Below are 26,843 nucleotides of genomic sequence, written 5' to 3'. Positions count from 1 at the left end.
AATTTTCCTCTGTCTTTTTTTTGCTTACCAGTATTTTTATGATTTTTATGCAAAGATCTTTGTATTACTTTTGAAATAAAAAGTAAAAAAATAGTTGGCATATGACAAATGAGGGACTACGTTGAGAAATGCCGACCTCATCCTCTTGAAGATATGGTTGAACCCACAGTTCACAAAACCCCAAACAACTGTATCCACTTTGAGAAGAAAACGGGGAGGAAATAAGGCATCTCAGGTAGAGGGGCAAGTTCATCACGCAGAGACCTGTGTTCGCTTATGCTCTAGGGCAAACCTGAAGAGCTCCCAGCTCAAAGCTGGACACGGAAGTCAGTAACCAGACGTCCACGCTTAGCCTCCTGGGCACCTGAGTTGAGCACACTTGTGGTCTGGGCAGCCCTCACCGCCTATGGCAGCAGATCAGGTCTGGAATCTCCCTGCATCTCTTTCTTTCAGCGTAGACCTCCTCCTCCTTTTCCATCTCATTCTCAGGCTATGATTCATTGATTAATTCCTAGGAAGATGTTGCACCATTAAAATAGGAAGGTCTGTGACGTCAAAAGATCCGGGGATAAAAGGCATTTTAAAAGGCTGACATCTTCTTTTATTTAGAGAGGCAATCTTTCCAAAAGGAAAGAAAGGAAAACACGGCAGTTAGGGTATAATTATCTTTTAATTTTTTTTAAAGCTATAGTTTTATTTCCAGTCTTTTGTGGAGGTTAATCTTATTTTGTTTTAAAGCTTGAAGTTTAAAGCTAGCCTAAAACATGGATGAATATAGAGTGCTATACTCAAGATTCTAAATGTCTTCTTGGTGATAGATTTTTAAAAGTTAGGTTCATTAAAAAAATAATAATCACATATTAATCAAAAGAAAAGAAAAGTAATTCATTATGATCTTCAAAAATCATTGCCGGGGCTTCCCTGGTGGTGCAGTGGTTGAGAGTCCGCCTGCCGATGCAGGGCACACGGGTTCGTGCCCCGGTCCGGGAAGATCCCACGTGCCGCGGAGCGGCTGGGCCCGTGAGCCATGGCCGCTGAGCCTGCGCGTCCGGAGCCTGTGCTCCGCAACGGGAGAGGCCACAACAGTGAGAGGCCCGCGTACCGCAAAAAAAGAAAAAAAAAATCATTGCTGATTTCAGATTGACACATTAACAATGATGTTAACATGTTAAAGTATCAGTTAAAATGTTTTGAATGGTTAATGATGAACGAATAAATACCTGAAATGTGAGAAAATGCCATGCTTTTTAAATTAGGACAATTTTTGTTGTTGTTGTTAAGAGCCAGATAGTAAATATTTCAGGCATTGTAGGCTAGATGGTCCTTGTCGCTATGATTTAACTCTGTCATTGTAGTAGGAAAGCAGCCAGAGACAATAGTAAACACACAGCATCTCTGTGTTCCAGGAAAACTTTATTTACAAAAACAAGAGGTGGGCCAGATGACGTCCATGGGTGGTAGTTTGCTGACCCCTGAAAGAAAAAATCAGAAAGTTGCAATAGGATACCAGTAATACAGTACTGGCTGTCTAGAATCTGGGAAAGCAGATTTTTATCTGCTTTGTTGTTTTTCTTTTTCTTTTTTTTCTTTTTATTTATTTTTGGCTGCGTTGAGTCTTCGTTGCTGTGTGCTGGCTTTCTCTAGTTGTGGTGAGCAGTAGCTACTCTCCGTTGCGGTGCGCGGGCTTCTCATTGCAGTGGCTTCTCTTGTTGCAGAACACCGGCTCTAGGCACGCGGGCTTCAGTAGTTGCGGCACGCGGGCTCAGTAGTTGTGGCTCATGGGCTTTAGAGCGCAGGCTCAGCAGTTGTGGTGCACGGGCTTAGTTGCTCCATGGCGTGTGGGATCTTCCTGGACCAGGGCTCGAACCCGTGCCCCCTGCATTGGCAGGCGGATTCTTAACCACTGTGCCACCAGGGACGTCCCTGTTGCTTTTCTTGTAAGAAGGAAATGCCAACATATTTGTAGCTATATGTGCTTTTCTTGGAAGATTAATCTGGGATCAGTGATGATTGGTATAAAAGGAAGAAAGAGAAAATGAACCTCTGTCTTTGTGAAACAAATTGTTAGATTCTCAGAAACAAGAATCTTTTCAATTAATTCTCTTGGCAATGCTTCTGCCCGTGATGTTCTGGGAACAGATTTAATAGATGCCTTGTAAGTTCACCTTACTATACAGAGCTTTTGCCATATGGAGTTATGTGTTGAATGACTGTGGTTTATGTCATAAGGTAGCTGAGTCTGGAAAATAATCAGTGATGACCTACACAAAGGGACTTGAATGAATTCTTTTACACGTGATTTATTTATTCATCCTTGTTTATTTTTCCTACGTAATATTTGGTTGCAAGATAAAATTTAAGAGGAAAGTAAAACAATAGAAATTGAGGATGTTTTGGAGAGAGTATTGATGGAATATGGTTATATTCTGGGTTAACAGAGATACACGATCAGGGAGAATAGAGACGTAGACATAGATAACAAATGTATGGATACCAAGGGAGAAGGGGGGAGGGGAGGGAGGGATTGGGAGATTGGGACTGACACATACACACTATTGATACTATGTATAAAATAGACAACTAATAAGAACCTACTGTATAGCACAGGGAACTCTCCTTAATGCACTGTGGTGACCTAAATGGGAAGGAAATCCAAAAGAAAGGGGATATAGGTATACGTATGGCTGATTCACTTTGCTGTACAGTGGAAACTAACACACCGTTGTAAGCAACTATACTCCAATAAAAATTAATTTAAAAAAAAGAACCAGGGAGGACTGAGCACATTAATTAGAAAGTGAATTGCTTTGAATAAGAATATCTGTATTTGGTAGTTTTGGTTAGTTGAGGAAATCACTAACCTCTTACCTCTTTACCTTAATACCTATTAAATGCTTATTTAAGCAAATCGAATAACAGGCATGAACTCATGTCCTTTGCGTCCGTCGGGTTCTCTGGGATACCGATGCTGCGTACACGAGATTTACTGGGCAGCAGGGGCCATCTGACTGCGAGGAAGCTCCGATAGTCTCCACCAGCCCAGTGGAGAGCTCTGGAGTCCTGTGTTGGTGGGGATCTTGCACCATGCTTTGCGCTGTCACTGGCAGGGCTGCCTCAGCTAAGAAGTGATCTTGGCAACCGCTGCCCGGCTCAGTTACCTGCCTTAAAAGCTCTGGTATCTCAGGCTTTCATCTTCTGACCCATTCTTCATGCTGTCGCTGAAGCTCCTTCTGCAAAGTGTAAATCTGTCATGTTGCTCCACAGCTTAAAATCTCACACCATCGACACCATTAAGGCCGAACTCTTTGAGAAGGCGTCTCTTGTGGCCTCATGACTGCTCTCATTTGGGCTTTATCTTTGGCCACTTCCTGCTCTGTACCCTGTGTCTCATCCGTGTTTTTATACCCATATCCATCGTGAAATACCTAGCATACCCAGACAGAGATAAGCCTCATTAAGACATACATCTTAAATTCTGTCTTACCTGTCTGCATAATTCCCCCCGCCCCGACCCATACCACCTGGGAAGTTCTAGCAAGGTTGAAACTCATGTTCTTCTAATAAAGCTCAAATGGTTTCTTAATCTTTATGAAGATGACAAAAGGCTGGCTGACTTTAGCGGAAAACTGACGAGTGTGGATTGGAACATGGTGCTTTAAGCTGATGGTGTGAAACCCGAGTGGAAACACCGAGGACTCGGGGAATCTGGGGGTGGGAGAGACATTTGGACATAAGGATCTTGATGAGGTCAGCATAGATATCACAGTCTATTCTGTGAGAATGGATGAGGTAGAGTTTTGGAAGAATGCTTCAATGTATTTGGGTGCAAGTAATAGAAGTACAGTCAATAGTTGATTACTTAACTCTAGACCTGTTGTTGTTCAAGCATATGGGAAGTTTCAGCATTGGCTTGGAATTTCCTTGATGTCAGGGGACAGTCTTGGCTTCTATGTTCTTCTCTTGACCTTCCCTCTTGGTGACGAGATGGCACGGCTGGATACTTCATGTTCTTATGTGATGACATCCCAAGAAAAAGGAGATGGGCGGGAAGAAATGCTTTTCTCCTTGTATGCCTCTCTTATAGGAAGTAAAATGTTCCCCTGAACCCCTAAGAGGTCTTCCCTTTATCATGGATCAGAAATGGTTCATATGCCCATCCCTACACCACTCGCCGTCAAATGGGAACATTTTGCCATGATTGGGTTGAACACCTTGTTCTATTAGTCAGGTCACGTGAGCACAGCAACCACGAATGCTTGCTGTAGAGTTTACCAAGACTCAGGACTGGATCACAGTTTTGAGAGACAGAACAAAAGACTAAGACAAAAAGACAGATAAATAAGCCGGTGGTGTTGGTTGGGTAGAACGTGGCCATCAGTGTTGAATGAATCAGAGAAGTCAAGAGGAACAAGGGCTGAGTAAAGACTGAAGAATGTGACAATGAAGAAATTGTTGGTGAACTTTAAGAGCAGTTCTTTCCACTGAATGCTTAGGTTGGAAGCAAAAGGTCGTGGAGTCCTGGAGCAATTCAGTGATGTGGAAATACAGGTAGAACCTGTGTAATGATGTTTTTAGAGCTTTGACAGTGAATGAGAGGGCGGTGAGCCGGGAAGGCAGCCGGGAAGGCAGCCTTCATTTGGGCAACAAATGAAGTGAAAAGTGAGAGGGTTTTCAAAACGAAGGGATCTGGGTATGTTCAAAGGCGGTGGGAAGCAGCCAGGGGAGAAAAAGCAATAGAAAGGATGTAAAAGGAATGGAGAAAAGTGGGTCTCCTGGGTTCAATGGAGGGTAGAAGTGAAAAGCTCACTTTGGAGGAGAAGAGGCATATGATCAAAGAATGGAGAGAAGGATGAAAAATGTTGGTGGATGTTCTGAGATGTTAACAAAAGAAACGCAAAGGCTCAGAATGGATCTTCGAGAAGCAGGAGGTCTGGTCATTTCTAGAATTTACAGAGGAATAAAAGTGGAGAGTGGAGGTAGAGGGAAGGAATAGGTTAGAAGTGACAGATTGAGGAGACAGGAGAAGATCTGGAACGTCAAGAATCGGGAAAATGTTACAAGTTTAGAATAGAAACTAAAAAAAGGAAACACAAACCTCCTGGGAAATTAAATTTGATGACCAAAGGGAAACGGGAGCCAGAATCCTATAAATTTCCCCGGGAAGGGGAGGATTTATAGATGAAGAGGAATTTGACATGGAAAATTCACTTTTGGCTTTTCCCAACCGCCTGCTGTTTGTGCAATAACAAATAGTGTTTCTCAAAACCCAAATGTTTCAATTTCCTCAGTTGAGAGATGCCATGTTGCTGTTGTACTATTTATAAAGTAAGGCTTTGTTTGTTCAATCTCACTCAGGATGAGAAAGCTGAAAATAAGTCTCTGGGACAGAATTCGAGCCAGCTAAACCAAGGCTACATATAGGATACACATCGTCTGTGTGAGACACTAGGTTCTGAGAGGGCCTAAAATATAACACCCCTCTAACCTGCCTTAATTGGGAAGAGGTGAAAAATGGACATAAGAATTAGACAGATGGAGGTAAAAAGATCACCTTTCTTACTCACAAAGCATTATATTGTAGGGCATGGGTTAATCTGGCCAATAGGTTTGTGTACATGCCCCTGGATCAAACTTGCATCCCTCCCCAAAACTGGAGGCCTCCTTTGCTGGAATGATCCTACCCCCAAACTTTCTGGGTGGCCAAGAAGAAATGAGAATTCAGTGAGAATACAGGTTAACTATAGGTGGCTGGTTCCTCAAAGGGAGAATGGAGGGGGCTGGGTGCTGAGTTGAGCAAACTCAGATCCTTTTGCCAAACTCATGAGTCAGATAAGTCAGTGTCTCCTTCCCTGGGGTGGAGTCATTAAGGGGGGAAGGGAGAGCCCTGAGTATCATGCTAATAAATATTGTTCCCGTAGACTGTGTATTAAGTACCCCTCCCCAAACAAGGCACTTGTATTGGGTGCAGGGGCACAGGGGGTTACAAAGACAAATAACACATGCCCTAGGGTTCAAGGAACTTATAATCCAGCATGAGAGAGTAGATACAACACGATGCAATGGGTAAAAATACAGAGATGCACGAGTGTAGGGCATTCAGTACAGGGTGAGGGAAATGGCAGAAACTGATGTTGAAAGGGGCCAGAAGTGGCCTTCACAATCTTCATTAAGGAATTTGGTCTTTATTAGACAGAACTAAGGAGCCATGGAAAGTTTCTGAGTAGCAGAGCAAACAGTTGGGTTTTGTTACGGGTTATTGAATGTTAAGTTCGTGTGCCCAACACATAGTGAGTCCAAACAAACTGAAACATGGGAGTTTGGAGCAGAGAAAGGTTTATTGCAGGGCCACGCGAGTAGATGGGTGTCTCCTGCCCCCAAAGCCCCAAACTCCCCCAAAGGGTTTCAGCAAAACCTTTTTTAAAGACAAGGTGAGGGAGGGCTGTGGTTGGCTGTTGCAGACTTCTTAGTGCTGGAATCCTTTGTTCTTGCAATTGTCCACATAGCTCAGATCATGGTGTTCCTGTCAACCTGCAAGAAAACAAATGTTATTCTCTGTTCTGCAACTTTTTAACTCTGTGTGAATGGAAGAGTGTTATTAAAGGTCAGAGACTTGAGAATGGGTTGTCCTGTATATTTCTGGCTATAGGCAACATTCTTTTGCAAAAGGTGCAGAGTCAGCATGACTAAGCACAGGCAACACAGCACAGAGGTGGAAGTACAAGAAAGAGATCCACACGGAGTCAGACGTACTCCTCCCCGCCAGAGTCTTAGGAAGGAGTGTGTAGGATGGGCTAGAATGGAGGAGAGGCTCAAGGAAGAGGCAATGAAGACCTGACTCAGGCAGAATTCAAGAGAGAGACCAGAGATGGAAACCATAGCGGAGGATTGGTTTGGGGGTATTGAAGAACGTGGGACAGTTAAAGTACCTCCCAAGACAGGCAGGAGCAAATGAGGAGAAGACATTGAGTTTGGCTTTGTATGTTTTGAGCTGGATAGGTTGGAAAGGTTTGTGCTCTCTTAGCAGGGAGTTAGACGCAAACAAAGAAACACACATAGACGAAAACAGATGAACGAGCACTTAACCGTGAGCTCAGCCCTGTCTTAGGTATTAGAGACACGAGGGTCAAGATGTTAGATTTTGTCCTTGTCTTCATACAGCTCACCATTGATCCAAAATCTTCCCATCTATGAATGGCAGGCTCTCAGCCCTCATTTAAATGATTTCCCAGATGTTGAGGGGACTCTCTCAAGGGGTGGGTCCAGAAACCAGTCTGTCCCCTGCAGTGCATCTGTCCTGCTTGGACCCTCCCATTCCACCTCCCATTCCTCTGTTCCATCCCCACTGCCTGAAAAACCTGTGCTCGGGGGAGCATCAATGTCAAGTGCAAGGGTGCCACCCTGCACTGGGCTCCGTCTATGCTTTGTCTCCTGAGGTTGCGAAATATCCCTTTTTCTGTCTATAGTTTTACAACAGCTGCCCTGGTTTCTGCCTCTACTGTCTTCCCTCCTGCTGGACCTGAAAGGGACCCCGTGCATGGACACGGTTTCATTCGTCTTCATTTGGTTTGTTCTCCAAATTTCCTCTTTCAAATGCTAGTTACAAATGGAGGAGGCTCCCATGCATGTGAAAGGAGATAGAGATGTGTGTGCCTGTGTGTGTGTGTGCGCACTTGCACACGCGTGGTCTGTACTAGCAGCAGGCAGATCAAAGTACTTTGCAACAAAGTACAATGACTAGGACTTCCCTGGTGGCACAGTGGTTAAGAACCCACCTGCCAATGCAGGGGACACTGGTTCGATCCCTGGTCCCGGAAGATCCCACATGCCGCAGAGCAGCTAAGCCCGTGTGCCACAAATCTCTCTCTCTAGAGCCCACAGGCCACAACTACTGACTCTGCACGCCACAACTACTGAAGCCCTCACGCCACAGCTACTGAGCCTGCACTCTAGAGCCCGCCAGCCACAACTACTGAGCCTGCGTGCTGCAACTACTGAAGCCCGTGTACCTAGAGACCTTGCTCCGCAACAAGAGAAGCCACCGCAGTGAGAAGCCCGTGTGCTGCAATGAAGACCCAATGCAGCCAAAAATAAATAAATAAAAGCAATAAATTTATATATTAAAAAAAAGTACAGTGACTGTTGTGTGAAGGGAAGTAAAGAGCCCCACAAAGACAGATGATAGTGGATCTAATGGTCTAGGACAGAGATTCCCAAACTTTCTGGGTTCACAGAGCCCTTAGTGCCCTAGTAATTCTTCCGCAGTGCGTGAGGCCAAGAGAAATACCCAAGTTCTGTTTGTTAAGTGATCAGGTCCAAAAAACTTAGGGTTTATGTCCTAACAATTTAGTAGAAGTTTGAAAAATAATACACAGAAATCGAGAGAAAACTCTTTTGTTTTGAAAAATGATTACTTGCTAACGTTACATGTGTGCTTGTTGAGGATAACTTCTCAAATGTTGGCATCAGATCAGACCCCGCCACTCTCAGGTCCTTTCCCACAGTGATTGTCAGGTGGTTCTTTTTTTTTTTTTTTGCGGTACGCGGGCCTCTCCCGTTGCGGAGCACAGGCTCCGGACGCGCAGGCTCAGCGGCCATGGCTCACGGGCTCAGCCGCTCCGCGGCATGTGGGATCCTCCCAGACCGGGGCACGAACCCATGTCCCCTGCATCAGCAGGCGGACCCCCAACCACTGCGCCACCAGGGAAGCCCTGTCAGGTGGTTCTTGCTTTTGGATCACGCCAACTGCCCTAATCCCAACTTTGCTCGAATTTGATCAAAAAGAAGGCAGTGATCTAACGTTGAAACTGCAAAACCTTGAATTAGGAATTATGTGTCCAACAGATGTCAACCACTGTTGGATTTCCCTTGAAATTAAAAAATACCCCAGAGTGTTCCCTGTGAGTTTGCTGCCGTGCTCCAGGGCATCACAACGCATTGGGGTAGGGGCTCAAAGGAGGCCTCTGCGTGAAAGGAGGTTCGAACGAAGACACTATCATTAATGAACATGAATTAATGGGTAGGAATAGTCCAGGCAGAAGGGTCCCTGTAACAATGCAGTGAACAGGGTGACGTTTTGTGAGGGTCTCGTTCACGGAGGAATGTGGATTTTACAGCCCTTATCATGATCTGAATTTTTATATATATACGTATATACATATGTGTGTGTATGTATATGGTATATACATATATACGTATGTGTATATATATGGTTATATGGTTATATGTGTAATGATATTTTATATGTAAAATATTTTAGATATTTTAGATATTATGTAATGATATAGTTTGTAATACAGAATTGTATACATTATTTATATTTTATATAGTATGTAATATACTTTACAATATGAAAGCAGCATATCTACACACGTGAATATACACTCACATCCGACTGTCTTCTTACGGCCATGCAGGGATGGGAAGGTTGTTGGCTGGGCGTGATGAGCCAGAGGGTGTGCCCAGTGGAAGCTGTGAGTCCTGGGCTTGTAGCACAATCAGCACAGTTTTAGAACTTCCTCTAGCAACACTTGGGAAGAGGAACAGAGAAAATGGAAGGTTGGCTTTATTCAGGGTCAGGAATGGCTAAAAAAAATAAAAATAAAAAAAGCTGCGGCAGAAAATCCAGGGGCTTGAAGGTGTGAAGATTTCGGAGGTTTGCTGTCTTAACCTTCACAGTGCCTTGTCGTGGGGGTGCTGTTGGAGGGCTGCCTTCTGTGGCTCTTGATCCCTGATTGTAAAATTCTGTGGGGACGTGCCTTTGATGCAGGTGTCTTTTTGCTTCTGATGCTGGGCTCCTAGAATGCTCTTTCAACCTGGAGGCTCCTTTCTCCTTGGATATATATATTTCCTACCTACTGTTTTCTGTTTGGAACTAGAGCTCTTGTTATTGTTTGGCTGTTCAACCTTCTGGATTGATCCTTTCTCTCATGTCTCTCCCCTTCCACCCAATAGTTTTCACCTCCTTATCTCTATTTGTTCTCTTTCTGGGAGAGAAACTAGGATGAACTTCATCTTCAAGTTCATCAAGAGAAATTTTTATTTTGAGAGCTTTCTCTTTACTTTTTGAGAACTCTCCTTTGCTCTCTGATTAATAAATTCTTGTTTTATGGATACATTATTCTCCTCATATCTCTCCAAGGATGTTAACATTTTTTAAAAATCCTGCATCTTCCGTTTTCCTGTCCTCTTCCTCCCTCCCTCCCTCCCCTCCTTCCTTCCTTCCTTCTTCCTTTGTCTCTCTCTGTCTCTTTCTCTGTTTTTCTTAATGAACCAAAGTTCTGAGAAAATTGAGAAATAAGACAAAAACCTAAGGCAGATGGGAGATCAAAACACCACTTTTCTTAAACTATTAAAAGCTCAGGTCGAGATGTGGCTTAGAGTGAAAGCCAAGTGGGCCTGTGACCTGAACCCTAGAATTTGGAGACTTATATACCCAGTCATGGGCAGTGCTGGACCCAGACAGGCCTCCTGTCATGGTGAGACTTAAATCAGGGAAGAGCAGAAGGAAACATGCTGTCTCCTGGGCAGACTCTCTCCCAAGAAGAAATGGGGGGCAGGGCGCTGAACTAAGCGTGGCCAGATCTTCCCAGATTAACCATTCTTGCCCTGTGGGAGGAGCAGGTGAGAGTTTGGGAGAGGCCAAGAGTGAGTCACATCTCCATGCAGAAGGAGACACCGGAAGCTGGTACGTTTCCCTGCTGGCGTCTGCTTGCGGGGAGGGTCCTTGCCTGCACAGGAGTAGGTGAAGGTGTTGATGGTGATGAGTATCGGCTTCCACCGCATACTCTAGGGTGACTTCCTGTGACCCCCTCCCACACTCTGTGACATCAGATATCCCCAATTTATGTGTGTCTGGGAAGTCCAGCAGTGGGGAGAAGCAGTTCTTTTCTCAGTCCTCTTCTTTTATTCATGATGTTCTCTGCCCGGCGAAATAAGCCGCTCCTCCTGCCCTGCTTTCCATTCTTTAAGCTTCTATTGATCCATTCGAGGATATCCCTTCTCCTGAAGCCTCCGTCCTTGAGAATTTATATTTCTGTTCCTTTACTGTGTAAAGAGGTGCATTAAAGCGCAAGCTCTGGATTCTTACACTTGCTTTGCCACAAACTAATTGTATGGCTTTGGACAAATTCCTTGACTGCTCCAAGCCTTAGATTTTTTTCATCTGTAAAACAGGTTGTTATAAGGCTTTTTTTTTTTTTTTTTTTTTTTACTAAGTCCAAGCTCATACTGTTTGCCACGTGAAAGGACAATAAATCGAAAAACTAGTTATTGGGGCAAGGAATCGTGACTTTATTTGGAAAGCCAGCAGACCGAGAAGCTGGTGGACTAGGGTCCCAAAGAATCCTCTTCCCCGAGTTAGAATTCAGGTTCCTTTTATACTAAAACGGGAGGGGGTGTGGTTGGTTGTTGCAGACTTCTTGGTGTCAGCATCCTTTGTTCTTGCATCTGTCCCCATAGGTCAGGTCATGATGGTCCTGTAAACCTCCAACCAGACAAATGTTATTCTCTGTTCTGCAACTTTTTCTCTATGAGTGAACGGGAAAGTGTTATACTTATAAAGGTCAGGGCCTTGAGAATGGGCTATCCTGTATATTTGAGGCTATAAGCAACTTCCGTTTAGTGATTAACTTACAGCAAAAGCAATAGAGTACAAAGGTTAAAGTAAAAGAAACAGATCCGATATGGAGTCAGCTTTGTTCTTTCCTGTGACAGTTTAAGGTTATAATACCTGTAAAACATTCATATCAATGTCTGACACATCATGATACATTTTAGTTATCATCATTAGAATCTCATTATCTTCTTAGCAGAGTTTTGGGAAGGGTAGGGTGTAAATGTGAGTGTTCTAGCACCACCTTTCTATTCGGTCTTCAGTGTTCTCATTTTGATTGGTGTTTCATCCAGACTGTTAATTTCCATGGAGGCAGAGTCGATCTTTCTCTTATTCTTTACTGTATCCGTTGCACTCAGCACAACACACAGCCCTGGAGATATTTGTGGAGTGAGTCAGTGGAAACAAATTCACTCGTGATGCTCTTTGTAGGAGGCCATATTGTGTGGTGCTTGAGAACATGGGCTTTTGAATCAGGCTTCTTGGGCTTGACTTAGTGCTGGTTACTCACTGGTTGTATAACCTTGGACATGTTCTTAATTTCTCCAGTTCTCAATTTCCTCACCTGTAAAATGAGGGTAAGACAGTGCCTGCCTCCTAGGGCTCATATGAAGACAAAAAGAAATAAACTATATGAAGCCGTTGGCCTAATGCCTGATGTGTCATAATTGCTCGGTAAATGCTAGCTGCTCTTCTTGTTGTTAGAATTGTTCATTTCCTGCGCACCAGGCCCTGGGATAGGCACAGTATGCATGTCATTGATCGAGCGCCTACAGTTTGCTGCGTCCTGTACTTAATCCTGTAGTAGTTAAGAGTGTGGTATCTATAGTCAGATGGCCAGGGTTTGAATTCGGGTGTCAGATGAATAATTTTGAACCAGTTACTTGATCCTGTTGAATCTTACCATCTTACCATCAGTGCTTGTGGAATGAGGTTATAAGAAACCCTATCTGTTGGTAGTTATGAGGCAAACCTTAGCACAGAGCTTAGCACAAGGTAAATACATGCTCAGTAAATATTAGTTGTGTTGATGACCACAATGCTGGTGATCACTGTCGTTACTGACTGGGGTTCTTGGCCTCCTTGAGCAACAGAAATTGATCAGAGACCAGACAAGAGATTCAGGCAAGGCTTTACTGGGGCTGCTGCTGCAGCAGGGGGACTGAGAACAAACAACAGGTCCCCTTGCTGGCTGGCTGAGGCGGGGGGCAGCTGGCTCCTTACGTGGGGTGAGGGTAGGGGTGCGTCCGGGGGTCGGGCGGGAGTGGTGGCTGACGTGTTCTGCCCACCCCTTGGTGGTGTCGAGTGCAGGGGCCCTGCGCAGCACCCTGCTGTCGCTCCCGGCTCCTCGGAAGTGGCAGCTGGGTTCTTTGGGCCTTTTTGTATCTTGTTGTCCAGAATTTGCCCCAACTGGGCACGCACGCAGTTATTTTTAGTCCCATGTAGTTTCTGTGTATTTTGTTGCTTGAGGAGACGTTTGTCCAGGTGCAAGCCCTGCAGCAAAGGGTCCCAGGTCCCAGCCTGTCTCACTATGACAGTGATGATGATGACCACGACAGAGTCATGGCGATGACAATGTCGACCACGATGCTAGGGACGAAGGTGACTCTACTGACTCGTGAAGTAGCAGAGTGTGGAGGTCATATGCTCGGGTTATAGCATCAGAAGTTCCTGGAGTTGAGTATCTGTTCTGTCTCACTGATTGTGCGGCCTTGGACAAGTTCTTTTCTCTAGTTACATTTCTGCATATTCATCTGTAAAAACATTAACTATTTCACAGGGCTGTTGGGAGGTTCAAATAGGACACTATATGTCATCAATTCTAGGCTGTATATTGTCCATAGTTTAACATCTCTGAAGTCAAGGATGCATCTTACAATTATTGCCAGACAGGTGGCACATGAATTGGATATTTGTGAAGCAAGTATTCATCAGTGGAGAAATGACCACAGTTCCATGTTTTGTTCTTGCAAAACTGACGGTTTCATGAGACCCTAAGGGAGGGATTTGATAAAGTGAGTCGATATCGACTCATTCGATATAGATGAGTAGAGAAAGCTGCGTTATTTATTTATTTATTTTGGAAATACACACAGAAGGATTTTTTTTATCCCTCGCTAAGCTATGTGACTGAAGGCAGGAGAAATTGTGAAGTTCCACAGACTAGATGGAAGAAATTTCAAAGCAATGAGAGGTTGTTGTGATTGATTGTAGTATGATCAAGAAAGCACCAACATCGAAAGCTGCAGAACAGGTGTCAGTGTTAGAAGAAAATCCCGGAGGAGAATCATTGGTCGCCTGAATTTTGTGTGGAAAAATGTGGACGTTGATGACAGATTGAAAAACGGTTTAGAACGTTCAGACTCAACATTTAAAATGTCTTATATTTTCTTTCTCATTAAGACACACACAGGGCTTCCGTGGTGGCGCAGTGGTTGGGGGTCCGCCTGCCGATGCAGGGGACGCGGGTTCGTGCCCCGGTCCGGGAAGATCCCACATGCCGCGGAGCGGCTGGACCCATGAGCCATGGCCGCTGAGCCTGCGCGTCCGAAGCCTGTGCTCCGCAGCGGGAGGGGCCCCAACAGTGAGAGGCCCGCGTACCGCAATAAAAAAATAAAATAAAATACAGTAAAGTCTTGTTTCACTGTGTGTGTATGCACATCGGGGTCAAAATTCATTGCCTGTTACATTGAAGATTTTGTCCTTTCCTATGTGTATATTATTTCTTAATATATTTTTGTACATTATATGTATGTTTTATATTTGATAACTTGATAGGTGGGAATAATACATCTGTTTGTTTGTTTGACCTTGCAAGTGGGTCATCATTACACCTGAAAGAGGGCCACCAAATTTCTTTGATTGCCCATCAATACATTTTTTTTTTTTAAACAATTAGAATTTTCCTCTCTGGCAAGTTAGTGAAAGCCTTATTTGTATTGTATCTGCAAATCAACATGAAATCTCCTTGGTGGATGCAACTTAGAAAAAATACAGTAATGTCTTGGAAATTTCTTTCCATGTCAGTAAATAATAGACCATCATTGGGAATGAATGCAGAGTGTTTCTTTGCACGTATCTGCCATATTTTGCTTAATCGATCCTCTAGTAATGGACTTGTAAGTGCTTTCTAATCTTTCTCTATTGCATAGTAAAGCATGCAGCGGTAAACATCCTTGTGTAATTCCTAGAATTATGACTGCTGGTTAAAGGTGTGCTGGTTTACACCTGGATACGTATTCCCAAGCTGCCCTGGAGAAATCTTGCTCACTGTTGTTTCATTTTTATGTAGTAAAATCGATCTCTTTACTTTTTTTTTTTTTTTAGATGTTGGGGGTAGGAGTTTATTAATTTATTTATTTACTTTTGCTGCGTTGGGTCTGAGTTTCCGTGCGAGGGCTTTCTCTAGTTGTGGCAAACGGGGGGCCACTCTTCATCGCGGTGCGGGGGCCTCTCACTATCGCGGCCTCTCTTGTTGAGGAGCACAGGCTCCAGACGCGCAGGCTCAGTAGTTGTGGCGCACGGGCCTAGTTGCTCCGCGGCATGTGGGATCCTCCCAGACCAGGGCTCGAACCCGTGTCCCCTGCATTAGCAGGCAGATTCTCTGCCACTGCGCCACCAGGGAAGCCCGATCTCTTTACTGTTTGATTTCTTCTATTCAAACCTTGGTAGACGTTTTCTTTTCAAAGCCTTGGCATATCTTCTTGTCATTTTTTTCTATAATTCGAGTTTTTAAACAGATACAACTTTAACCCAACTGAAGCTTGCAGGCTTTTGATTCCCAGTTTTATTAGAAATAAAGTGACTAACTTTTTCTTCAGGGCAGTAGTCAGGTGGTTGAGGTAGGGTTTACTTTTGTGTAAATATTTATTATTATTCTCATTTCTACAAGTTGTTCACGACTCTTTCTTGTGAAAAAAATGCAAAAACAAAGCACAAAGCAAGAGATAAATAAACAGCCCAGGGACCTCTTCCACCACCCCTCGACCATCACATCCATTCCTCTCCCCAGAGGTAACCTGGGTTTATTACTTTTGTGTGTCTCCTACCATGCGCTTTCTTTTGTATTTACATATATGACATGTGCATATAAAACCATGTAGATCTTGTGTTTTTGTTCTAATATAAATGCGATCACGCATATGTATTCTGCAGATTGCTTTTTCTACCCAGTAATATGACATGGTTCACTGTCTGTATCCAGACTTACCTTACTCCTTTTAACTGGTACATAGTCTCTCATAATACAGAGTTTGGTTTACTTAACCATTTCAACTAATGGACATGTAGGTTTTTGCACTATTAAAAAAGATGGTGCTGTCAGCAACCTTGTATACGTGCTTCTTTTGGGAACCTTTTCTCTAGGAGGATAAGAGAAGCGGAATTTCTAGGTCAAAGGAGAAGTCCATTTGAAGTACAGTTTCATTTCATTTTCAGTGTTTCTCGACCTTTTCTTCCCCCATTATCGCTGCCCCTGAGAAAAAAATTAAATTATTAAATGCAATTAAATACTTCAATTAATTCAAATTAAATGTGTCTCTGATGAGAGAAATTAACTTCTAGGAAATAAGATTCTGTGGGGTAGAGTTGAGCGTTGGAGGGCCGCGCCCTGTTCTCACGGCCAAGGCCTTTTCACCTCTAAGAACCGATTTTCCTCCCAGCGAGAATGCATGATTTAGATAAACACAAGCTGAAAACATTTTTTGTTGGGTGGAAAAGACACATCCCTCGTTTGTGATGACCGCAGGATGTCACATGGAAGTCCTGTCACCGGGAAGCACTTAGCGCTTGTGGCTTGCCTGGAACCCTCAAAAAATGTTACTCAATTGAACTGAATGTTGATGGTAACCATGTCCAAGGATGTTATCACGCTTGTTCTAAGGCAGAGCAGAGAGACACTACTAACTTGTCCTCCTTCCTCATACCTCAATTAGTGTTGTCAAGGATCACTAGACTATTGCTAGGCAATTCACAGAGGAAAAAATGTGGAAAAGAAATAACTGGGCTGGAGGCTGTCACTCATGGGAGTTTGCTCACACATTCCTTTTGGAGTAGCTTTTTTTTTTTTTTTTTACATGTTTAAGAAGAATGGAATCTGAGGCCCAGGAGACGCAGCCTTTGAAATATGCTTTGTGACAAGCAGGATGGCAGGAACACCAAGCCATTGCGTTGGTTCTGTGAAAAAAACTTTGATGACTGACTCTGGAAGAAATTGGGCCCCTCGGACGTTGGGAAACTGCAACATGAAAGCCATGACATTTAGAAATAATTACTTCTAGCTCTGCAGTATGAACGCACCAATCATCCTGATGTGAAAGGAAGGCGTTCTAAACGATCGCAGGAATGAGACACAAAGTCACCAAGTGGGGAGGCTTGGAATAGGGCTGGAGACACAGCTGCGGTCTCAGTGCTGTCGGGGCAAAGAAGGATGCTCACCCCTTCTGTGTTTCAGAAAAGCTGTGGTCTCTTCCTCCCTGCACCGGCCGTGTAAATGTTGGGCAAATCGACTGGCGATTCTGATCCCTGGCTGAGCTGGACGAGCTGGAAGCCAGAAGGTTTTGCTCAAGTCACTTGGGTGGAGAGATTTAACGTCAAAACATTTAGAAGTGCCGCTGGGAGCTAATAAAATGCTCACGTAGGAATGAAGAGACTTCCTCAAGTTCTCAGTCACACTTTTATGCATATGTGAATGTTTTTATTTCCATAGTTATGGTTTCCCTTTCACATGGATTAGAAAAAAAATACAACTTAGCACATCAAACTACTGATTTCATAGGTCTTATTTATTGCCTAGGATGTGGCTTCTAAAAAATCCAGATTCATTGTAAATTGATTTATGTAAAAATAATGTATAAGGGTTGTATATGGAAATGGTTGAAAAAAATGAAGACGTTTCTAGAATGACTAGTTTGAGAAACAGTGATGTAAGCCATTCTTCCCTAGAGTTGACTACACTGCCCACCATTTGGCGTGGACCCGACAGAAGCAGTTAAAACCATATACTGTGTCTTCTGCCGCTGAAAAGGAAGAGCAGGGAAGAAATCTCCAAGATGGTCTCAACTCCTTTGTGAGGTATCGACATACAAAACACCTCCTCTTACAAACACTAAAAGCTGACGTTTCCTGAGAGCTCACTGTGCCAGGTGTCGTCCTAAATGTTTTTAATGTATTTTGTTCCATCTAATCCTTTCGACAATCCTGGAAGCTAAATTCCATTACTATCATCATTGTCCCCATTTTACAGATTAGGAAACTGAGGCCCAGAGAGCGCTTTGCTGAAAGCTGTCAAGCTGATGGTAAAGAGGGCAGGGTTCGATCTCAGGCAGACTCCCTCCAGGCCTGTACGCCTCTGTGTGCTTATTATAGGGTTTCACACAGCTCCCACCGTGAGCTGGAGCAGTTGGGGGTCTCCTTTTTTAAAAAAGACTTTATATATTTTTTAGGGAAGTTTAGGTTTAAGACAAAATTGAGAGGAAGACACAGAGATGTCCCATATACCCCCTGCCCCCTCCCCCCACACAGCCTCCCCGTGATCCACATCCCTCACCAGAGCCGGACGTGTGTTACAATGGATGAACTTACATTAACTCATCGCCTGAAACGCGTCGTGTACCTTTGGGTTCACTCTTGGTGGTGTATATTCTGTGGGTTTGGACAGTTGTATAATGACGTTTACCTATCGTGATGATGCCATACAGAGTATTTTCACGGCCCTAAAGGTGCTGTGTGCTCCACTGTTGGGTGGGGCCCAAGAGTGCAGCACAGAGGAGCCGTTTGTAACAAGCTCCCAGGTGATGCTATTCCTGTGGGTCCTTGGACCACACTTTGCATATAAAGACCCAGAATCCTTTGTGACTGCAGGAAGCACCTCTCTTGTCATTTCTGTACCTGTCTTGTCTGTAAAGCAGCAACTGAGTTAAACGTGTGCATGAAATTGGATCCACACTCAGGATATTCGGCCATCAGAGGGGAACCAGATGCAGCACCTGTTTTTCTGTGGATTTCTCCCATCCTTTATGTGTTGGCTAAAAATGTAGCCTGTCTAGCTCCTCTCAAAGAGAAAAGCAAACAGGGGCATCAAGTCCACAGAGCACAAAGGCGGAGGCTGCCCCTTCCAGGGAAACAGGGTTCCTAGTACGTTTGGAGAGGTTCGCTGTTCGTCTTGGGCCTTGGGCAGCACGTTGGTGTTTAACTTTATGTAACATTTTGGCGCTTTCCCTAAGAAGAAGTGTTTCGAAATTGTTTGACGTCCCTGCTCTGGGATGTCTATAAAGAAACAAATTGTCCTTTAATACGAGATGACTTGGCAGTAAAGCATGGCCTGTCCCTTTTGCTGTCCAGAAATATCCCAAACTTGTGGCCTGTGAAGTCTTCCTTTCCATCCTTCCCTGAGATACCCTTTGAGACAGGAGCCTGCCAGGAATGCTCGCCTGCTTTGCATTCAATTGTATAAATGGTCATAGGTGTGAATGTTAGCCCAGGAGCCTGAGTGTACAAGAAAAACAACTTACAATGTATTTTTGAAATTCAATCTAACTTCTATTTCAAACCCTTATTTCACCAGAGTGGAAAACATTTAATCTCGGTTAACTGTTTTTTTTTTCTTTTTCTGCTCTGGGATTGTATTTAAATTTGGGGGAACCAAATGTCCCACGGGCTTATCTGCTCTTTAATGAGGTTACAAGGGCATTGGATGAGACAACTGCCACCCAACTTGGTCTTCCTTCATTGGCCCAAGCGTGTCCCCGTAGGGACTTCCTTGTTCCTGTTGCATGGTTCCTACCTGGCTTTACTCTTACTCAGGATGTTTTCCAAGAAATATTTTGTCTAAGCTGAGAGTCCTTTCCAGGGCGCTAACATCCTGGGCTTTTGAAACATCACAGTCTGGAAAGTATTATTTTTTCCCTTTGCTTCCTTCTTTACCTCATCCCCTGAACCAATAAGCATGAAATATCTTTGCTGTTAAAACCAGAAGAAGGGCCCAAAGGGAGAGGACAAAAGTTAATAGTATCTGAAATGCGTTACATTGCTACAAATCTAGTGCCCCAGGTGGGCTGCCGTGTAATTTGTGTAGATCCGGGTGTGTTTTGATTTTTTCCACCCCGTAGGCATTTTGATGATGCTATAATTCTCCTAGAAGCCACTCTTCCTGTTTGGCCTTCTTTCTTAAGGTTCACCCGATGTCTGCTAAAAACGCGTGGCGTCTGGAGAGGTGGGAGCTCCGCAGCTGGAGAAGGAAGGAGAATAAGAGAACCCTCCTGGAAACTTTGCTGGGTTACGCTTTGGAAAACGTGGCTTATACTAATGGCCCAACCTATGTGCGTTTGTAGCAAGGTGAGATAAACTAATTAACTCAATTCCAGTCATTGAGATAGTACTGGTGGCACGTTCATTTTACTGTGTGCTGTAACTGGGTGGTAGTTAAGGACATCAGCTTTGGAGTGAGAAAGCGTGTGCTCGATTCCTGGTTCTGACGCTTTTCACATTGTTGGCCTTGGGCAAGCTACTCCACCTCGCCAGTTTTTAAAATGGGGATAAGAGGAGTACAGCACCTGCCCTCCGTATCCGCGGGTTTCATATCCGCAGATTCAACCCATGGAGGACTTCCAATCGCGAAATTACGATCTGCGGTTGGTTGAGTCCTCGGATGCAAAACCCCGCGGATATGGTCGACTGTACTCGCTTAGGACAGCATTTTATATGAGGGTGTTGAGCATCTGCAAATTTGGGTATCGGCAGGGGCTCCTGGGACCCATCACCCAGGGATGTCAAGAGACGACTGTATGGGATGGGGCTGTTTAAATGTTTGAATGAGTCACTCAGATGCCTGTTAAGAGCTTAGTGCAATGAACGCCTGGCCTTTGGCAAGCACAGAATAAATGTTAATTTATGATAATCATCATACAGATAGGGTTGGTTTTCTGAAAATTTCCCCTTTTTAGTTAGCATCAAGGAGGTCCATTGTTTGGTCCTTGTTTATGAAGATGGAAAAACCCAAGAGGCACAAAGACCTTTATTTAACTGTGCATGAGTCTGAAAGCAGGCAAAGCCTCTGATGTGCACTAGCCATTGCCTTTTTCACCATGGGAATTATGGCTCTAACGTTTTATTTTGAGCATGTTGATTTAGCAAACCTAAGACCCTGGTTTTAATATACAAGATCTGAAGCATGGCCTCTTGTAACATATTCGCAGATGCTTGCGGTGGGAAGACTAGGTTAGGCTGTACCTGTTGACATCATGACTGGTCATGTCCAAGAAGCAAGACACATGCTTTGGAGTTGGCAAAGGAAAGGGTATTTTCACCCTAAACACACGGTTCATTTCAGTAATTGAGGCTGGATATTCACAAGTTGCAAAACTCTAGACAGGTGTTCACAAGCCCGTGAGCAAGGACTGATAAAATTCACAGAGCGATAAGCTGAGTCTTATCATCGGAGAGTTCATACATAGGCAGGAGTCTCCGTCTGCTGCCACGAGTGTGATTTCTGGGCTCCTGCGCCAATCTCATGGACTCCTTCTATCCAGGAACCTAAGCTTGGGAATGACAGACATCTGCCAACCTCTGAGTTCCAGCTAATCCTTTTGGGATGTGTCCTTGGAGCCCCGCTGCCCACCTACACACTCTCCTTCACTTCTTTAATATTCCCCCCCTCCTTACCTCCCCCTTTGCTTTTTTCTTTCTAGCCTGCTCTCCACCAAAACAAACATCACAGAAATTAACCAGTATCATCTGGTAAGGCACAAGCTGCATGGCTGTGCGGCACAGTAGTATAATACTTTACCTCTTTCCAGAGAAAGAGTTTGGAATTTTGGTCCTGCCTCCACCCATTTCAAATTAAAAAGGCTGACCACAGCAGTGCCCGTGAGGATGTGGGGAAATGAGAACCGACTTCATGACTGCTGGGAATGTAAAGCTGTAGAAACACTTTAGGAAAAAGTCTTGACAGTTTCTCATAAAGTTTATACACTTACCAGACGATCCAGAAATTTCACTCCTAGGTGTGCACGTAAAAGAAACGAAAACATACATCCACAAAAAGAATTATACAGAAATGTTTATTGCAGTTTTATTTATAATAACAACAACAAAAAAAAACCCTGGAAGCAGCCCAGACGTTCACCAGATAGTGAATGGATAAAGAAATTGTGATATATCCATTCGGTGGATATAAAGCAATAAAAAGAAACAAAAACTAATTTATACGTGCATCAGCATGGCTGTATCTCAAAAACATTAGGACGTGTGGAAGGAAACAGAGTAAATGGTATCCATGAAATTCTACAGCCGACAAAACCAGTCTAGAGTGACCGTTCAGTGGTTGCCTGGGGCTGAAGGTAGACATGGAGGACTTTCTGCCTTTTTTTTTTTTTTTTGCGGTACGCGGACCTCTCACTGCCGTGGCCTCTCCCGCTGCGGAGCACAGGCTCCGGACGCGCAGGCTCAGCGGCCATGGCTCACGGCCCCAGCCGCTCCGCGGCATGTGGGATCTTCCCGGACCGGGGCACGAACCCGTGTCCCCTGCATCGGCAGGCGGACTCCCAACCACTGCGCCACCAGGGAAGCCCGGACTTTTTGGAATGAAGACAAAGTTCCACATCTTAACTGTGGTGGTGGTTACACAGATGTGTGTGTTTTTCAAAACTCACGAACTGTATATATATATTTCCCAGTTTTATTGAGAAATAATTGACACACATCACTGGATAAATTTAAGGCCTGCAGTGTATGTACACATATGGCGAAATACATGAAATCACCACAGGTTTAGCTAACATCTATCATCTCGTGTAGAGACAATAAAAAGAAAAGAAAGAAAAAAGAAAGCAAATTTTCTCCTTGTGATGAAAGCTCTCAGGATCTGAACAACTTTCCGATGTATCGTGCAGCCGTGGTAGCTGTTGTCATCCCGTTGTGCATTACATCCCTAATGCTTATTTACCTTTTTAGTTTTTTTTTAATTGAAGTAAAGTTTATTTTACAATGATTCGGTTCCCTGCAGAGAACCCCCTGTAAATGTCCATCTTAATTATGCTATATCCTTAAAATTTGTCTATCCTTAAATTTATGGTTGCAAAGAACAGGCAGCAACAGGGAAAATGCTTATTAAAAAAGAACATGTTACAAAATCGGACCCCTTCATAACAACTTTATTTGAAACAGATGCATAAGAAAAAGGATGGGAAAGATGTACCAAATCCCTTAACACTGGTACTGCTAGGATGGTAAGATTCTGGGTGATCCATGTTTCTGTCCCTCTAATTTTTACCCAAATAAAGAAAATTCAAAGGCAGCAATTCTGTTCAACTGTAGGGCCCACTTCCTTCAGAAATACCTGTGTGTAAAGGCAAGCTGGGAGGGAAGACTGAGTGAGCTGACCTTTGGAAGGACTTAGATTTACCTCTTGCCTTTTAATTTTTAAGAGCACAGTCAAATGATACAAGGGTAGACAGTAGCCACCCTTTCCAGCTTCGGGTCTGGGAGGATTCCCAGATTCCTCTCTCCCTGACCTGCTATGACCTAGAGATTTCAAGGGCTGTGGGTGGGAATGGAATTCTAGTCCTGACCTGGAGAATAGGAAGCAGAGGAACAAGGAATGAATGAGATTCTCTCATTAGATAACTTGTTTCCTAGAGCCAAGAAGGAAATCAACAAGGCGGTGTAGCCGGATAATTCAGGATAATTCAGGCTGCTATCGGCTGGGACACATCCTGTCCGCATCAGCTCAATGGGAAGACCGTGCGCTTGGGAGTTAGATAAACCTGGGGTGAGAACCGTTTGACCTTGGCCAACTCACTTGCCTTCATTAACCCTCAGGTTCCTCACTGAGAAAGGGGGATAGTAACATCTATCAGTAAAATTTAGACTTGTTTTGTTACAGACATTGGAACCTCACCCAAGACAACTTCAGCAATTTATCTTAAGGCTGCTTCTGTATCTAGCTCATGTAACTTACGAAAAAAAAAGGAATCAGGAGTAGGAAAGCCACTGGAACTCCGGGAAAAAGAATTTCTTTTTTCTTTTCTACTTTTCCCTTGCCGATTTTTTCATTCTCCCATCCCACCCTCCAGACCAGCTTCTAAACTACTTATGGGGGGAGGGGGAGTTTGGGAGGATATCTGTATAAACTTGGCTGTGGAAGTCATTATTTTAAAATACTCGATTGGGGCCTTTCCATATTGGTGACACAGGTCTTCTTCAAAGTTGTTTCTCGTATTGAGTGGTGTGCTCCGGGTCACGTGGCTTCTGCTGCATGTATTAGTGGCCGCAAAAAGCCTGCCTCGGTGCACAGGAAAAGCCACACCGCGTTCTCCGATGCATCCAAGGGAGCTGTGGCCTAGGAAGCGCTTCGTCTGTTTTCTGTGCTGTTTCATCCAGCCACAAGCTGGTCTTGTTGGCTTATAAAATCAACAGCTGGAGGAGAGTGGGGCTGTGGATGAGGAAGCCTACTATTGTTACTGTTCTTTAAACTTGCACCATGCGGGGGGGAACTACATGACAAGTACTAATGTTTTGTGAATTTCCCTACCCGCCCCCCTCGCCCTGTGCGTGTGCATGACCAGAGAGAGAGAAGGAGGGAGAGAGGGAGGAGAGAGACAGAGAGATCAAAGCCAAAAATACATAACAGGTTGTGATTTCAGTCTTACCTCTACTGATAAATTCTCCGAGGTTAGTCAGTGGAGTGCAAAAATCCCACTTTTAATAACTGTAAAGAGAAAGGTTGCCATACCATTTCAGGGTTAAAGTTAACAGCTTTGGTCAACAGAGAGGCTGGCCTTTTGCAAGTTTCTAGAAGAGATACTCTGATTGGACCAGCTTGGGCAGCCACCCCTTTCTAGACTAATCATCTGTGACCAGGGGCTGAGGTCACCGTGTACAGAATGGATTCCAGGGGTTCACGACTTTGCAAAGGGACACAATGACATGTCATAGGGTGCTGGACCTATCCTCTTCCAAGTATCCACCACACAAGCTCAGGAAGTGATGTGAAGATTAGATGTATGTCAAAACCCCAGTTTGAGACTGAAACAAAACAACAAGCTTTTGTTTCTTTTCTTGAAGCAAAACCCTGTTTTCTGAGAGCTCAGGATGAGTTGTCCATTCTGCTTCCTCTTGGCTCTGCTGATACACCAATGCCGGGATGGGGTAAATCATTGGTATTTCTAAGAAACCATTCCCTGAAGAAACCATTTCCTGAAGGAAGCAATTACCCGTCATAAGTATCTTTCAATTTTCATTTTATTGCACAAAATACTCAGTCTTGATAAAACTCCAGATCTACATTGAGCTTGACCTCCTAGGTTATTTCATGAATCCTCACAGGAATCCTTTAGAAGGACAGTTATTATCCTTCTTTTGCAAACATGTTAATTGGAGATCAGGGAGGTGAAATGGCTTGCGTTAGGTGATTTGACTTAAGTCATCCAATTCCTAGTTTCATGCCATCTTCATTAGACAAAGCGGGGTCCTTTTAAGAGTCTCACACTCTCATAAATAGCTGAAGTTGTTTATTTAGTTAGAATTTGGTGTTTGATCAAGGCTTGGAAAGTTGCGCTCATTCCATAATGACCATGAGGCAGGCTGGGCATGGTCTCTGCCCTCGGGTAGCTTACAGCGGCAGGGCTGTAATATTGCTGAACAAATAATTATAGGGCAGTTTAATTATTTTTATCCTGAGTCCTGTGTAGAAAATATACAGCGTATTTTGAAATATGCCTCTTAAAAATAGAGAACTTGGTGCCCCTGGTGGTGCAGTGGTTAAGAATCCTCCTGCCAATACAGGGGACACGGGTTCGAGCCCTGGTCCGGGAAGATCCCACATGCCGCGGAGCAACTAAGCCTGTGCGCCACAACTACTGAGCCTGCGCTCTAGAGCCCGCGAGCCACAACTACTGAGCCTGCGCTGTAGAGCCCATGAGCCACAACTACTGAAGCCCGTGCACCTAGAGCCTGTGCTCCGTAACATGAGAAGCCATTGCAATGAGAAACCCGCGCACCGCAACGAAGAGTAGCCCCCGCTCGCCGCAAGTAGAGAAAGCCCACGCGCAGCAACGAAGACCCAATGCAACCAAAAATAAATAAGTAAATTTACAAAAAAAATAGAGAACTTAAAAATCTTCTTACCCCTTGATCAAGAATTCTATTTGCAGGCGTTTCTAATGTTTAACTTATTTTTTAATTTTATAATTTTTAATTTTTGTACAGTTTTAAAAGGTTACACTCCATTTACAGTTATTACAAAATATTGGTTATAGTTCCCGTGTTGTACACTACATCCTTGAGCCTGTCTTACGCCCAGTGGTCTGTACCTCTCACTCCCCCACCCCTGTACTGCGGCTCCCCCCGGCCCGCATCACCGCCACTGGTACCCACCAGTTTGTTCCCTGTATCTGTGGGTCTGCTTCTTTTTTGTTATATTCACTAGCTTGTTGTGTTTATTAGACTCCACATATAAGTGATATCATTACAGTATTTGTCTTTCTCTATCTGACTTATTTCACTTAGCATAATGCCCTCCAAGTCCATCCATATTGCTGCAAACAGCAAAGTTTTGTCCTTTTTGATGACTGAGTAGTATTCCATTGTGTGTGTGTATGTCTGTATGCCACATCTTTTTGTTTTGAAGTGAACTTTTTTGTTTTCTACATGCACCTTTGTAGTACTGGCACTGGTATTTTCTGAGGATACACTCTTAGAAATGGAATTTCAGATTCCAGGGACATGGGCATTAACGAATTAATATTTGTGCGTTTACAGTCGTACCAAGAGTGTACGACAGTGTCTTTGATCTTGCCTTTTTGCTAACAGTGGATGTTATCAATATCATGAAAGTATTTCCTGTAATAATTTTTATCCCCCTAGAGTTTCAATGAGGTTCAGCATTTTTTTCATGTTTGCTCATGATTTGGGTTCCTTTCCTGTTGTCTGTTTTTACCGTTCACCTGGTCTCATTTGTTTGTTGGTCTTCTGTTGTGCTGTTTCCCCATTTCTCGTTGATTTGCAATAACTCTACATTCTGGATATTATTATTTTTTTTTTGCGGTACGCGGGCCTCTCACTGTTGTGGCCTCTCCCGTTGCGGAGCACAGGCTCCGGATGCGCAGGCTCAGCGGCCATGGCTCACGGGCCCAGCTGCTCCGCGGCATGTGGGATCTTCCCGGACCGGGGCACGAACCCGTGTCCCCTGCATCGGCAGGCGGACTCTCAACCACTGCGCCACCAGGGAAGCCCT

General features: G+C 44.1%; 1 long non-coding RNA gene across 5 annotated transcripts in view; it reads left to right on the top strand.

Annotated features, from left to right (window-relative positions):
- LOC137212961 (uncharacterized) overlaps nucleotides 1-26,843 on the top strand; it is a 120,891-nt gene that overhangs the window by 12,435 nt on the left and 81,613 nt on the right. For 2 of the 5 annotated variants that reach the window (XR_010937730.1, XR_010937729.1), the window contains exon 2: nucleotides 19,783-19,945. This is a non-coding gene — a long non-coding RNA (uncharacterized lncRNA). Of the gene's footprint in view, nucleotides 1-3,656; nucleotides 4,549-17,554; nucleotides 17,684-19,782; nucleotides 19,946-26,843 lie in introns of those variants that run through there. The other 3 variants (XR_010937731.1, XR_010937733.1, XR_010937732.1) reach the window with 3 other exon arrangements.

Source organism: Pseudorca crassidens, chromosome 19 (assembly GCF_039906515.1).
Source record: "Pseudorca crassidens isolate mPseCra1 chromosome 19, mPseCra1.hap1, whole genome shotgun sequence".
Classification (NCBI taxonomy): Eukaryota; Metazoa; Chordata; class Mammalia; order Artiodactyla; family Delphinidae; genus Pseudorca; species Pseudorca crassidens.
Note: the sequence above shows the minus strand (reverse complement) of the source record. Positions and strands in the feature narration are given on the sequence as shown.